The following is a 15,154-nucleotide window of genomic DNA, read 5'->3' as shown; positions in this document are numbered from 1 at the left end:
GGGAAGTTAAGCAGTGGGGGGGAGGGGTTATGGATGTTGACACTGCCCCTCCCCCCATGAGTTGCATGGTCGAGCTGTGCCCCCCTAGGCTGTGGGGCAGATACATGGGAGGGTACATGGGAGACAAGTGGGTTGTGATGGAGACCAGGCACACTAGCCATGGCCCCTGCTTCGGGGACACTCAACACCACACTGCCGCCATGGTAGGAAAAGCTAATGTTGTGTCCCCTGAACCTGGGACAGATGGAAAGGCTGAGGGGAGCAGGGCCTCCCAGAGGGTTCATGGAGCTTGGGGAGTCATGCCAACCCTACTCCACTACCCTGGAAAACATCCAGGAGGAGGGAACATTTGCTGACATGGCTGTGGTCTGGGCACAAGGAGAAATGCCTCTGTGTGTACGTCTACACTAGCCCCTTAGATCAATCTAGGGAGGCTAATGAGGGTGACCGGAATTGCAAATCAAGCCCGGGATTTAAATATCCCACTTTTGATTTGCATGTTCCCGTCCGGTCGCCATTTTAGAAATTGACTAGCCCGAAGTAACTGCCCGCGTCTGCACGCAGCAGTGAAACGGGATTCCGGAATTAGGTTTACCACCTAATTCGATTTAGGGGTTTCACTGCTGCATGCAGACGCGGGGCAGTTACTTCGGGCTGGTCAATTTCTAAAATGGCGACCGGCCGGGAACATGCAAATCAAGCACAGGATATTTAAATCCCAGACTTGATTTGCAATTCTGGTCGCCCTCATTAGCCTCCCTAGATTGATCTAGGGGGCTAGTGTAGACGTACCCTGTCTGGCTAGGGCCTGCTTAGGGCTGTGTCAGGGGCAGGGCTGGTGTCATGGATCAGCAGGGTCTGTGCTACGCCCCCGGCTTTGGAACAGCCTCTAGGAGCACCCCTCTGTATGTGCCAGGCTCTCATGTGGTCTCAGTCTTCTCCAGCGCAGGCCAAGGGTCCTCACCACCTCCTGTACTGAGCCTCTGGGCTCCAGCCCTGCTGCTCCACCCCACAAGCTCTGCCAAGCACAGCCAGCTGAGAGACCTCTGGCGAGCCCTGGCCGTGCTGCAGGGATTCCTGCCCCTCTGCCAGGATCGACAATGCCACCTGGCAGCATTTTCAAAGCAGTCAGGTGTGTTAGGCCCTGGCACCGGCACAGGGCATCAGAGCCCAGCCAAGCCAGTGAACCCCAGCTTCAGGCTCTGTTCCGTAGTCACTTCCCAAGAGAGCGAGAGACAGCTTCCCCCAGAGCCCACCCTGCTCATATCCCAGATCCCCGCGGGGATCTGTGTCCAGCCAGTTCCTTAACAACCCTTCATTGCTCCCCAGACAGGGAGGTGAGTGTCACACGCGGGGACACAGTGCTGATTCTGTGTTCTGGGGGTACACTGGGTAGCCATGCAAAGTACAGGGGAAACTGAGGCACACACTGGACTCCTAAAAATACCACAGATAATTCCCACTTCATTCTAGCTGGGTCATCGCTAGGTGTGGGCTGGGACAAGGCCTGCCAGCCATAGAGCAGAGTTCAGGAGCAGAGGTGGGAGATTTTGCTCCAAGTCCCAGACCTAGCCTGCCAGCACTGCCAGTCCTCCATCCCTGATGCAGCGCCAGCCTGGCTGGCACCAGGGGCTAGTGGCTCAATTGGGGATATGGCTCTGTCTTCCCTCCCCACCACACACACACATACTCTGGTCCCTGCTCAACAGGACACCTGTCCCTAGGGTGTATTGTATTGCCAAACAGTGGCACCGTATCCACAGCAACCTGCTGGTATCCAAGTGTGAGCTCTGAGCAGGCCATGTTGCCATGGGAATCTCCATAGGGGGTTCAGGAGCTCACAGGAGCCTGCTCTCCCCACCCTTCCCTCCCAAGTGCCATGAGGTCAGCACATCAGGGGCCTGGATACACCACAAGGAGCCCCCCCGCCCCCATAAGTGCCCCAGCATGCACCAGGCAGCATCCCCTCCATGGGGGGCAGGGCCAGTGGGTTAGTGCAGGGGCCTGGGAGCCAGGACACCTGGGTTCTATTCCCAGCCCTGGGGTGAAGTGGGATCTAGTGATTAGAGCAGAGACGGGCTGAGAGCCCAGATACCTGGGTTCTCTCCCCGACTGTGGCACTTTAACTGAGCCACGGTCCAATTGGACTGGGAGGTCTGCTGGGCCAGCTCTCCTGGATCTGTTTGGCCCAACAGCAGCACAGAAGAGACCTTCCTTGTGGGAATGAAGCCCTCTGGCTTGTCCCTTCCCCTCTCAGCTCTAGGGGGATACCTGCCCCCCATCTCCATGCCCCCATCATGGGTCCTGATGAGCAAAACCACGGTGATGGATCCATCCCAGCTGACCCCGCCGCCTGGCCTGTTGCATGGCGGCAACTGGGACGGGCTCAAAGCACCCATTCCCGGAGCCCTGCAATGGCCTGGAGACGCCAGCTGGCTTTACAACCCTGTGTATGCTGGAGAGGGGCACTGTGGCCTCACGGCACCGAGACAGCCCCGCAGCCTTCCCTGCTGTAGGAACCTGAGCCATGCTGGCTGAGCATTTGTGTGTGTGTGGGGGGGGGGGAACGATGGTGCTGGGGGGGCAGACGTGCATTCCCCTTTGCCCCCCACGAGCTGGATAAGAGCTGCCAGCCAGTCATGTGCAAGCACAGGTGATGGCTGAGGCAAGGTATTTATAGCCCCTGCCCCAGAGGCCTGTCTCATGCGTTGTTTACATGATTAATCGAAAAGCCTGGGCTTATCGGTTAATCCTAACAGTTACATGCAACCCCCCTCCCTTGCTTCTCTGTATCAGAGGCAGCAGAGTGGGGGGAGGCGGGAGCTGGTCCCATGGGAAGCTGATTTTTAAGTTGGCTCCCCACGAGCACCGGCTCCTGTGGAGCCCCCCCCCCCCCACACACACACACACTGCCTCTGATAGAGAGGCAGCAGCATGGGGAGCTGGCGGGGGGGGGAGAGGGCAGGCGGGAGCCAGTACATGTGGGAAGCAGGATTTCAAACCAGCTCCCCGCTCATACCAGCTCCTGCTGAACCGACTGTCTGCCCCCCTCGTGCCACGGCCTCTGTATCAGAGGCAGCAATGTGGGGGGGCAGGTGGGAGCCGGTATGTGCGGGGAGCTGGCTTTGAAGCCGGCTCTCTGCATGTGCCAGCTCCTGCAGAGCTGCCTCTGCGTCCCCCCTGCTGCCTCCCACAGAGGGAGCAGTGTGGGGAGTAGGAAAGCAGGTGGGGATGACACCCAGAAGCTGGCTTCCAAGCCAGGTCCTTGCGTGTACTGTCTCCCACACAGCCGCCTGCCCCCCATGCTGCTGTCTCTGTATCAGAGCCGGGGGGGGAGCAGGTGGGTGCTTTTCAGCCAGCTTCCTGCAAGCACCAGCTCACGCCTGCCCCCCCTTGTGTAAATGTGTAACTGCTAAAAAAAAGTGGTTACACATGTGCACAATTACATGTGTGTTAACATCCCTGCAGGGCGCATGGTAGACACGGCCTACGGGGGAGTTGTTATGTGCTAGTCCCATCACTCCGGGACTCCAGCCGTGTGGCATCCCAGTTCCAGCAATGGGACCAGCAATAGAGCTGCCCTGCCCCCACTCATGCCCAGCCCTCCGCTGAGCTGTGCCATGTCCCACTGGTAGGCGGCAGCAGTAGCAACCGCCGCAACCCCCTTCTCCCCCCCCCCGGTTTCCATGGAGGCAGCATTGCCTGAAAGGGGTTAAGGACAAACGAGAAATCTGCAGAGACGCTCGGGGAGGGAGCAGCGGAGCCCAGCTCTGCAACCCCGACAACCCCTCCACCACCACCGCCAAGAGACAGCAAATCTCAACCGGGCTCCACAGCAACCACCCCGTCTGCCGGGCAAGAGTGGTGCTGAATAACACCCCTTTGCAGTGTCGCCGTCTGGGCCTGGGGCGGCCTTTTGGGTTGGTGAGGGGCCCTGTCCCATCTGCTCACCCCATGACGTCTCTCTGAGGCCTGGACGCACACAACCACGTCTCACACGGGCACATTTATTCCTGTAAAAGCTGCTATCCCAGGTCCACCGGGGCTGGGTGTGCCGTGACCAGCCCTTGGGGATGGCTCCTAGAGTTGCCTCAACCTGCCCGCAGCCTGGGCCACCGGGTGATCTCCCTCAATCTGCAGCAGGCTCCCCTGACCCCCTGCGGCACAGTGCCCAGGGAGGATCCAGAGGCGGCCGTTGCAAAGCAAGGTAACCACGGCTCAGTGCCTGGCAGCCCGGAATCCGCCCGTCCTTGGCTTAGCGGAGGGGAGGGTTCCTGGTGGTGGAATCCAGGGCACTGTCACGTCCCGCCCCCCCAAGCTCCACCCCACATCCCCTCTGTCCCTGCGTGTGCTGCTGCGTGTGCATCTGTGACGCCTGCTCCTGCTCTTATCACGGGCTCCTGTCCCCTCCAGGCCACGCAGAGTTCACATGCTTGGCTCAGCAGAGCTCCGGCTGCCTCCCCAGATCCTCCCTGGAGAGGTGCTGATGCCAGCCAGCTCCTGGTGGCTCAGGGCTGCCACTGCAACCAGTCGTACCTCCCTCCCCCGCCACCGTGCCAGCCCCGGGCTCTGGAACCCAAGACCCAACCCAGCGTGTGGGGCACCAGTATCACAGCGGATTCCTGCTCCCCTCCCAGTTCTCCAGTCCACAGAGAGGGATCCCATCACCTCTGAGCCATCGCTTCAGTTAGCAAACTAGAGGATGTACCTGTCTTTGCCTGGGTCCTTGTGGGGGCTCAGGGCAGAAGGTGGGGGGTGCAGGAGTCAGGGCTGGCAGGTCTTGGGGGGCTCATGGTGGCGATGGTAGTGCTGCTTTAGCAAGGGTGGTGTAGCCTGCTCATTTTTGACACCTCATTAATATGTATAAGCAATCATTAATATGTATGTTATGAATATGTATTAGCTGTATTCATGCTCAGAAGTTTCTAGGAGTGTTGCACACGGCACGCAAGTAGCTGCACATGTCAGATCCAGGCTGTTACAACTTGTCTATCAAAGCACCCAATCAGGGACCCTTGTTTTCCTGTGCAGGGTCCAATGATTGTAAAGATAAAGATCATGAATATTTATGAGAAGGGTGCTTTGAAGGCCTGGCTAACAGTTGTCTGTGTCTGTTCGCGCCTTTTCCACCTTGCTTGTGTCACCCTGTCAGTCTCTGTTAGTTAGTTAGGGTTAGCTAGCTTCTCGTCATCGAGTGTGTGCGTTAGGGTTAGTGCGTCGGTTCACCGCACCAGCGGCCGGGTACTTGTCCGTGACGGGAGCGTCGTGTTAGCTAGTCAGGGATTGGTAGCTGTCAATCATCGGTTCCTGCTGAAGAGCAGAAGCCACCTGAAGATCAGCGCCAGGCAGGTCTCCACCGGTGATTCCTGCGCCTAGGAACGGAAGGCCCCAGACAAGGATCATCACCACCTGCCTGCACCAGACCCGTCCCCAGGGTCTCCGAGGGATCGCCTCTCTGTTCCTCGCTGAGGGCTCGGAAGGAGCCCAAGGCTTGAGATCGAGAGCATCGCAGAGGGTCACCGCTGCGAGGGATCTCCTCCTTGTCTTTCACCAGAGGCCCTTTTAAAGTGAGCAACGTTTTTATTTACTGCGGCATTCTTGGGTCAGCAAACACCTATGATAGATGAGGTTTGGTGTTATCTGCAACTTCCACTGAGGCTTAATTAATACTAATCAGATGCAAATTTAGGCCTTAGTTATCCTCAGGGTAACAATGGCTCCCTGGGGTGTGTAGAGCCATGCCCAGCTGGTGGCTCCTCCGAGGTGGGGGGGACTGCACTGCCCAGCCCTAGCCTGCAGCTCTTGGGGGGGTCTCACAGGCCTGAGCCCCCCCAGCCTGTGTCTCCTTTGGAAGGGGGAACCAGAGCTGTGAGGCCCCGCCTCCCAGCCTACATCCTACATTAGGGGGCTGGAGCAAATGACCTATGAGAAGAGGGTGCGGGACTTGGGTGTGTTTAGTCTGCAGAAGCGAAGAGTGAGGGGGGATTTGATAGCAGCCTTCAACTTCCTGAAGGGAGGTTCCAAAGAGGATGGAGAGAGGCTGTTCACAGTAGTGACAGATGACAGAACAAGGAGCAATGGTCTCAAATTGTGGTGGGGGAGGTCCAGGTTGGATATTAGGAAAAACTATTTCACTAGGAGGGCAGTGAAGCACTGGAATGGGATCCCTAGGGAAGTAGTGGAGTCTCCATCCCTAGAGGTGTTTAAGTCTCGGCTTGACAAAGCCCTGGCTGGGCAGATTTAGTTGGGATTGGTCCTGCCTAGAGCAGGGGGCTGGACTTGATAACCTTCTGAGGTCTCTTCTAACTCTATGATCTCCTCTGATGGGGGGCCCAGGTCGGAGCCCAGGCTTTCATGCTGTCCCCTCCATCCTGAATCTCCTTTGGGGTGGGGTAGGCTGGGGCAATGCAGCCCTACCCCCAAGCCACGACTCCTGAAGCAGGGGTGGAGCTGTGCTGGCCAGCTCCAGTGGTACTCCTGGGGGACCGTGGCAGTGGGGCCACTAGCTGTCACTGTGGCTGAGGGTGAAGGGTTTGGAACAGAGAGTCCACTTACCTGTGGCTGGCAATATGGAGCAATTTGGCCCCATCTGGCTACTATTTTCCTAGTGCAGCTTCCCCCCTGTGGTCACTGCAGTATTGCTGTCCCCTGCGCTCACTGCCCCCTGTGGTCACCTCAGTATAACTGTCCCCTGCACTTACTGCCCCCTGTGGTCAGTGCAGTATAATTGTCCCTGCTCTGTGTTATGGAAAACAAGTGGATTCCAGTCACATCCCATTTTCCCGGCACAATCAAACCCCGACCTTGCTTTAAGTTAGGAGAAGAGGAAGCTACATACCAAATTAGGTGTTCCTAGCTCTTACTGTTTAATTCTTGAACAACTGGGCTCACAGAGGGACGGACAGACTCACGGACAGACAGATGCACAAACTCTCTACAATACAGAGAGAGAGACATTAGGCAGAAACAGTTTTCTAGCCCTCAAATTGTTCGTGTAGCTTTTCTCGGAAGCCTTTCTGGGAGGTCACTGTCCTGTCTGCAGGGTGGATGTCAGAGCTAGGCCCAATTTGGATGAAGAATCGCGCTAATGCTCTCCCACCCCTGCTGCAATTCCCCAGCAGCCCCCTTCAAGCTCTGCAGGTCATTTTTGCAAGCGCTGGTTTGCACAAGACTCCGGTAAGAAGGGCTGACCATGGAAATACTCTGAGCTGTACGTGCAGGCACCTTCCCCAGGACAGTGGGGTGGTATGTAGGAATGGTGGGCGGGGGAGGGAAGGTACCTCTGCAGCACTAGCAAGGCCTGTGGTGTTAGGAAGAGTAGGGCAGGCTACAAAGGGCTGCAGCCAGAGTCCACAATGCTCTTTGGATGGAGACTTTCCAAACCTCAGCCTCTCTGCAAGGGTGAATGTCTGTCCCATCTATGCCACTCAGCTATTAGCGTCAGCTCAGAGCCCTCGGCTGCAGCAAGGACCAGGCTCAAAGTCCGGGATCCTCTTAACAATGACAAATGCCCTGACTCAATCCTGCTTCCAAGGCCAGATTTAGGGGCAGGCAGGGGCCAAGCAATTGCCTGGGGTGCCAGGCTTGGAGGGCACCAGGCTTGGGGTGTTTGAAGTAGCAGGTTTCAGGTGTTCCGCGTGCGGGTTCCGTTTGCGCTGCCCTCTGAAAATGTTCTGGGTCTTTGTAGAATCTCGTGGAACCTTCCAGCCTTTCCGAGAACCACATTTTCCTCCAGGCTCCAGAATGTTTCAGCCGGGCCACAGACGCTGACTTCCTCTCTGTACGGGGGTGCTGGGACACTGCTCTGCCTCAGGCAACTCCCTCAAACCCCCCACCCCTTGCTCTGTCCCCAGCCTCACTCCATCCTTTCCCCTTCGGTCCCACCCTGCCCCTTCCCAGCCTCTTTCTGCCCCTTCCCTGAGCATCTGCCCCCCCCCCATCCTAGTGCCTACTGATCACCATGGAACAGCTGATCATGGTGGGCAGGAGGCGCTGTGGGGAAGTAGAAGTTGATCAGCGGGAGCCACAGGTGGGTGAGAGATGCCATGGGGGGAGCTGGGCTGTCAGTCTGCAGTAGGGATGTAAGGGTATGTCTACACTACCCCCATAGTTCGAACTAGCGGGGGTAATGTAGTCATCCGCAGTTGCAAATGAAGCCCGGGATTTGAATTTCCCGGGCTTCATTTGCATGAAGCCGGCCGGCGCCATTTTTAAATGCCGGCTAGGTCGGACCCCGTGCCGCGCGGCTACACGCGGCACGGACTAGCTAGTTCGGGTTAGGCTTCTAATCCGAACTAGCTGTACGCCTCATGGAACGAGGCCTGTGGCCTGGGGCCTAGCAACCTGCTGCGGGAACTTGGGAAGGCTGGGGTTACTGCCCTGCCTGGCGCCACAGTCAGGTGCTGAAGTGGCATCACCCGCTGGGGGCTCTGGGAGGCTGGCGCATTGTCACTGTGGCATGCACTCTGGGGATGGGGTCAGGGGCACTGCAGGCTCCACGCTCCCCACCCACCATGTGCTCTATGGGTGGAGGAGGAAGTCCTGGCCTGGGGGCAGCAGAGGGTGGGAGCAGCAGGGGAGGGGAGCTCTGGGCTCCCACAGGGAACAGAAAGGGAGGGGAGGGCCAGGGGGTGGAGAGCAAGCTAGCCTCCCCTAACTGTCTATCCACTCGCCGCCCACGCCGCCCGTCACAGGTGCGAATGGTGAGCACGGCTCTTGGAAGCTCAGCCTCAGGAAAACGTATCTTTATCGACAACGACTAATGGGAGCAGGACTTCACTTGCTGCTTTATCACTTGCAAATGCCTCTGGCTGGTCTCTGGATCTGTATGGCGCCAGGCTTCAGTTCACGAGGGCAAAGGTGAGAAAAATGACCGCTTGCACCAAAGGACAACGGTTCCCTTTGAAGGCTGTCGCCTGCCGTAACGCTATTTCATCCGGGGCCAGCAGGGCGGGAACGCAGCTCGGTTCACAATGTTAGTGCATTTCCATGATTCTTAAAATTAGGAGATTTCAATAAGTGTGGAGGAGACAATATATTTGCAGTTGCTGATACGGGGCATGAATCGATACAGATTTATAGAGCCTAGCATGCAATTTTATCGTCTTACATGACAGGGATAAATCATGCATGCAAATCGCGCGTCCACGTCGTGAAACAGGCCATAAATGCCATAAAAAGATATTCAAACATTTGACAAAGGCGCAGGGAAGGCAAAGAAGAGACGCCTCGCCTGGGAAACCATTTAGTCTCAGGCTGGCTCCATTTACCTCAGGGGGGAAATAAATTTCCCTTGGGTGCCTTTAACAGGCAAAAATTCTCCTCTCGCCAGCACCGAGCCAAGGAAACCTGGACAATGCGGGAGGAGAAGTCGACGTTTATTCAGGAAAGCAACCGGAGATTAACCACGTGATCGTAAAAACACCGAGTGACGTACTGACCTTACTGCATCATGGGCAGTGGCCCTGGACTTGGTTCCCCCACTCCCCATTCTAAGTATTCTCCTTTCCCCTCTGGTGTCCCCTGCAGATGATTGACGTTGGCCGAAGCCCAGAGGTGCTCTCAGGTTGGTCCATCTCCAGCCGTGGGGTGCGGGAGGCAGGGTGTGGGGCAGAGGAGGCAGAAAGTTCATCGTCTCGCTGCACCACTGCCTGTGCCCTGTCTGCACCGTTTTGCTGTGTCTCCTCCCCATCCCCCCAATCGCCCCCCGCTGGCCCTGCCCCTTTGGCTGGTGCCACCTCTAGCCCTGGCATTGCTCTGGGCTATTGCCTAATTGTTGCTCCAGCTGCGACGGCTCTGGGGTGTGGAGCAGCTGCCAGGCCCCATCCTACCAGTGCCCACTGAGCCCTGCGCAGGATTGCAGGGAGGGCGAACAGCACGCAGGACTCCTGGGCAGCAGCCTCCCTACCAGGAAGTCACCCCGTCCTCCGCCGGTCAGGGTCCATTAGCTGGACAGAGGCTGTGGCTGGGGGACTCTTCCCTCGGGGTGAGCCAAGTTCAGTCCCGCTGGCCGGGAGCCTCCAGCAAGGATCACAACATTTTGCTGCCCCGACTCTTCTCTTTTTAACTCCCTGGGGCCAGGCTGGTCTGAGGCTGCGCTGAGATGCATCTGCCTCCTGTTTCCTTCAATGCAATCCAGCCATTTCCTTGGCTTTCCTCCAGCCTCCCCACGAGCCTCTCCAGCCGGGCTAGCCCCGCCAGCTCCCCTACCCCAGCCTGGCCCTGCTTGGCCTGCTCTTCACCTCGTCTCCGCCTCCTAACTCGGCTCCTCCACTGTGATGTTGTTTGTAGGAAATGGTCCTCGTGGTGTCTCCCTCTTATCGCAGCCGGCTCGCACACTGTGCCTGTTTGACCTGCCGGCCTCTTAATGCAAACGCCCTGTTCTCAGCCTGACGCCTCCTTTCCCTCCCGAATCCCGAGTGCCAGAGAATGAGCCCCCCACCCCCCTAGGTTTAAATGCTCCTGTCAGGAGCTGCACTGTGGGCTCATGCTTTGCACAAGGCATTGCAGCTGGGGCTCAGACTCGGGGGCCGAGGGTGGGGCAGGAGGGCTCAGAGCCCAAGCTCCGGCCTGACCCATCCAGCCGGGGGCACAGTACAGCGGGCTGCTGCGCTCTGGGCTCAGGACTTCTGGCTTCGTTCATTGGCTCAAGCTGGGGGGAGCTCTGGCTGGGGTCTGGGAGGTTGGGATCGCTGGCCCAGGCTGCGTGTGTGTGTGTGGGGGGGGGGGGGGGGGATATGCCTGGCTTAGGGCTGGGGGCTCTGGGGTCACTGGCTCAGGCTGGGGGGGATTTGGAATGATGAGTGGGGGGGGGGCATTGGCTGCTTAGGTTCCATGGATTGAGAAGCTGCCAGATTGGAGGGGGGGGTCACAGGCCATACAAGGGTCACACGAAGGCGCCCCAGGCCAGAGGGGACTCTCCACACTAGCTGTTTCTACAGGGATGTTTCTGGTGCAGCGATGCAGCTGCCTCTGGGGTGGGGCACAGCACAGGGGTTCTCTTCCGTTTTCAGTGGCTTTCAATCTGTGTTTGCAGGGCGCTGGCTGGGCCTAGTGTCTGACCGCACTGTTAGTGCCCCTGCTGTGGCAGTGCGGACGCCCGCGCCGGGCCAGACTGGGCTCACTCATGCCCCCCACAGAGGGGACTCCCCATCCCTGGCCCTGCCGACCCTGCCCATGCCGGGAGTCCCAGAACGCAGCCTGGCCTGACGGAGGGCAGCAGTGTGGGGGGAGGGCAGGAGTGGGGCGCAGGAGGAACTGGGGGTTTCACACCCTCCCCCGCTGGCCAGGGCGTGAAGCAGAGAGCGGGGGGAGGCCAGGCCAGGCTGCTCCCACCCCCAGGTGTGGAAAGGAGAAGAGTCCCGGTCACCACTGACACGACAGCTTCACTTCTGCCTCAGCCCCCGGAGCAGACTCCTCACGGCATCCCCTGCCCCACGGCTCTCCCATGGCGCTCGGGCTCTGGCTGTGGGTGCTCGGTGAGTGTGCGACCCGTGTGCGCCTTCACAGGGCTTGGTAGAGCTGTGTGTCTCCATGTGTTTGTGTATGTGTTGTGTGTATGCTGTGTGTGCGTGCATCTCTGTGTGTGTCCCTGTATGTGCATGCATATGTGTGTGTGTCTGTGTGTTTGTGTACATGTTGTGTGTACGCTGTGTGCACGTACATCTCCGGATGTGTGTGTGTTTGTGCACTTTGTGTATGTATTTGTGTCTGTGACTCTCCGTGTGTCCCTGCATGACTGTGTGTGCGCTTGCCTACATGTATGTGTGGAAGAACCTGGGAGAGTTGGAGTGATGGGAAATATCCATGTGGCATGACGGTGCCTGGGGAGAGAGAGCAAAAGGGAACAGTGTATGGAGATAGATAGATAGATAGATAGATAGATAGATAGATAGATAGATAGATAGATAGATAGATAGATAGATAGATAGATAGATAGATGAGGTGTATGGGGACAGACAGACAGACAGGCAGAGGGTGCACAGGGACAGACAGATCACTAGATAGATATCGGCAGTGTGTGGGCGCCCAGTCGGCCCCAGGGGATCAGCGAGACGAGGTCGCTGGGTCGTGACTCTCACTGGACAGCACCGGCGGGCGGGTGGGCGGGCGAGGCAGACGAGGTTTCGCGCTGACACAGAGCTCTCCGGCAGGCTGGGAAATGGACTCCCAGCCCCACAGGTAAACCCAGGGCAATGCAGACGGGTTACCCCAGCGTTAGCCCAGATTGCCAGGAACCAGCTGAGGGGACATGGCCCATTAACGCCCCTCCAGTCACAGGGTCAAAAGCCATGACGCCAGCGTCGCCAGACGCCAGAAATCCTGCGGCCTTCCTACACCCCTGCGTCTAGACTGGCATGATTTTGCGGAAAGTTTTTCCGTTAAAAGTATTTCCGCAAAAGCGCGTCTAGATTGGCACGGATGCTTTTTGCGAAAAAGCATCCGTGGCCAGTCTAGATGCGATTTTGCGCAAGAAATCCCCAATCGCCATTTTAGCCATCGGGGCTTTTTTGCGCAAAACAGTTCTTCCCTGTCTACACTGGCCCTCTTGAGCAAGTATTCTTGTGCAAAAGGGCTTTTTCCCGAGCGGGAGCATGAAAGTATCTGTGCAAGAAGCACTGATTTTGTACATTACAAAGTCAGTGCTCTTGCGCAAATTCAAGCGGCCAGTGTAGACAGCTGGCAAGTTTTTGCCAGTCTAGACGCACCCCCTGGGTTTATGGCTTATTCCTGCAGCCCAGGGGCCCTGCCTTTGTCCTGGGGGAGCTTCTCCCACAGGGCCCTTGCAAGCTGGGTTAGCTCCGGCCACACAGCCTGCTGCCCCTGCATGCGGCTGGGCCCTTTCCCAGGCTACGCCTAGACTGCAGGCTTCTTTTGGAAGAAGCTTTTCTGGAAGCGATTTTCTGAAAAAACTTCTTCCAAAAGAGAGTGTCCACTCCTCCAAAGCGCATCAAAAAAGCGATCTGCTTTTTCGACAGATAGCGTCCACCCTGAATGGACACGATCTTGCATGTAAGCTGTGATTACTATGGGCGGAGTGGCCACCAGGGCACCTGTGCTTTTTCCTCTTTCCTCTTCTTCCGAAAGCACTCCCTCTTCCCCGTCCACACAGGCCGTTTTCAGAAAGAGTTCTCTCGCAAAAAGGCATCTTCCTCGTAGAATGAGGGTTACCAATGTCGTCAAACTCTCTCTGTGCTTTTGATTTTCTTTTCGAAAGAATGTAAGTGCAGTGTGGACGTAAGTGAAGCTTGTCTCCCTCCCTGCAGACGCTGGTCCAACCTGAGAACCCCCAGCCCTGCCCCTGGGCTAGAGAGGTGTAATGGCTGTGGTCGCAGTCAGTAGCCTCCACTCTCCCGCAAGGCTCTTGCGCAGTTTGTGGGGAAGTGACGCTTGGCAATGGGGCAGGAACCGAGAGCGGCTCCCTTGTGGTGTAGACGCCCCCGCAGCCGCGCACGTAAAATCACCTGTCCGTGCTGCAGGGGCACAGAGCAGCAGGGAATGGGGAAGCAGCTACGGCCTCGTGGTTGCCTCCCCCAGAACGGTGCTAAAAACACAAGTGGCTGAAACCAGCCGCTGACAAAGCCGCGCTGAGCTTTCCGGTCTGGCTGGGAGCTCAGGGCTGCTGGCGGGCGGGAGGGAGATGGCCAGTGGCAGCCAGGCCTAGCCGAGCTGCACAGGCCTGGCGCTGGGGGAATCGCACCCAGAGGTGTAGTGAGGGTGTTATGTGCCTGGGGGCAAAGGCAAAATTTGTGACCCCCCCACCATGCGGCAGGGCCCTGAACCTGGAGCACGGCTGAGCTCAACCCTGGGGGAGTGGGGGTGTGGGGGAGCTTGTACCACATCTTCCCCCGCCCCCTCCAGTTTGGGGCCGGGCCCCTGCATGCACTAACCCGCCAGCGGAGATGGAGGAGGGTTGGGCTGGGGGCGGCAGAGAGGCAGGGAGGAGGCTCCAGCCAGTGACAGCAGGCGGAGGAGGAGCAGGTGAGCCGAGGGATGACAGGGGGAACGGAGAGGGACTAAATTGGCACTCCCTTAGCATGGCGCCCGGGGGCAACTGCCCCCCTCTTTCTCCCTCACTACCCCACTGATCACACTGTCGCCTGCAGGGCTCGGCAAAAATCCCCACGTGCCAAGCAGCTTTAATTAACTGCTGGGATTCTGGGCCCAATCCAGCAGCCCTCTGTGGGGGCGTCTGTTTATACAGGGGCCCTTTGTCTGGTGCTGAGTTGCAGCTGCCTCTGGGGTGTGGCATGGGGGATGGTGCTCCAGGGACCTCTCATTCCATGCTACGATGCAGCCACTTTTGGGGTGGGGCACAGAGGCTGTTTGCACAGGGAACCTTAGTGCTAAGATGCAGCCACGTCTGGGGTGAGTCCTGTCGGCTGCACGGCAGCTCTCACTGTCGCTCTGCCCTGTCCTCATCACTGCTCTCTGCTCTCTCCTCCAGCCCTGGCGCTGCAGCTCACCAGCCAGGAGCCCTGCCGCCCGGAGGGCGAGGGCCCCGGCAGCCCATCCTCTGGAGTGAGGTGCAGAGTCACTGGCAGGATATCGGACCCTTCTGCTGGGCCTGGCAGGGGACCGAGCGCGGGGGCCCCAGGGCCCGTGGCCAGTGAGAAGCAGGATGGGAGCCCCCCGCTCTCCCAGGACCAGAGCCTCCTAGGGGCCCCGATTCTGGCTTCTCTGCCCAAACCCTGGGGCTGGGACCTGACGTGGTTTAACCAAAAGCAGGGGCTGGGGCTTCCAGGGAACCCCAAACGCTGCGGGACTTGGGCAGATTCGTGATCCTCCAGGCAGAGGGGACCCCAATGTCCCCCCCCCGACCTGTGACCTCACCTCATAGAATCCCAGGGCTCAAAGAGACCTCAGGAGTCATCGAGTCCAGCCCTCTGCCCAGAGCATCCCAGTTGGGACATAAAAACCTCTAGGGATGGAGATTCCACCCCTCCCTAGGGAACCCAGCCCAGGGCTTCCTCCCTCCTAGGGAAATCGTTTTTCCTAATATCCAACCTAGACTCCCCGGCTGTGTCTAGACTGGCCAGTTTTTCCGGAAAATCAGCCGCTTTTCTGGAAAAACTTGCCAGCTGTCTACACTGGCCGCTTGAATTTCTGCAAAAGCACTGACTTCCTACTGTCTGAAATCAGTGCTTCTTGCGGA

General features: G+C 58.1%; 1 long non-coding RNA gene across 1 annotated transcript; it reads left to right on the top strand.

The window, feature by feature from the left end:
- Positions 1-4,728: 4,728 nt before the first annotated feature.
- Positions 4,729-9,469, top strand: LOC142823399 (uncharacterized). Its single transcript, XR_012898616.1, has 3 exons — positions 4,729-5,567; positions 8,694-8,859; positions 9,332-9,469. It is a non-coding gene; the product is annotated as an uncharacterized LOC142823399 (long non-coding RNA).
- Positions 9,470-15,154: the final 5,685 nt, after the last annotated feature.

The sequence above is a fragment of the Pelodiscus sinensis genome, chromosome 33 (genome assembly GCF_049634645.1).
Source record: "Pelodiscus sinensis isolate JC-2024 chromosome 33, ASM4963464v1, whole genome shotgun sequence".
NCBI classification, from domain to species: Eukaryota; Metazoa; Chordata; order Testudines; family Trionychidae; genus Pelodiscus; species Pelodiscus sinensis.
Note: the sequence above shows the minus strand (reverse complement) of the source record. Positions and strands in the feature narration are given on the sequence as shown.